We start from the raw sequence: 245 nt of genomic DNA on the forward strand, positions 1-245 counted from the left end.
CCCTATTCCTGGCCCTGTCTGCCCCTCCCCTCCCCCGCAGACCACTACGGCGCGGCGACACAGCAAAGGCCGCCAGTTTTATGGCATCGGTATTGTTCCTGCCTTGATATCTGACGCGACATCAGGAGGGCAGTGGAGCTGGAGGGGGGCGGGGGAGGGCGATGTAAGTTGCTTTCGCCGCCATCGCCGGGAGTCAATCTCTAGGCTGCCCTGCTTGATTGCTGCTCTCGGATTCGAGCTCTTAC

General features: G+C 61.6%; 1 protein-coding gene across 4 annotated transcripts in view; it reads left to right on the forward strand.

Moving 5' to 3' along the window:
• LOC119587875 overlaps positions 1-245 on the forward strand; it is an 85,716-nt gene that overhangs the window by 67,035 nt on the left and 18,436 nt on the right. The window lies entirely within an intron of this gene.

The sequence above is a fragment of the Penaeus monodon genome, chromosome 23 (genome assembly GCF_015228065.2).
Source record: "Penaeus monodon isolate SGIC_2016 chromosome 23, NSTDA_Pmon_1, whole genome shotgun sequence".
Taxonomy (NCBI): Eukaryota; Metazoa; Arthropoda; class Malacostraca; order Decapoda; family Penaeidae; genus Penaeus; species Penaeus monodon.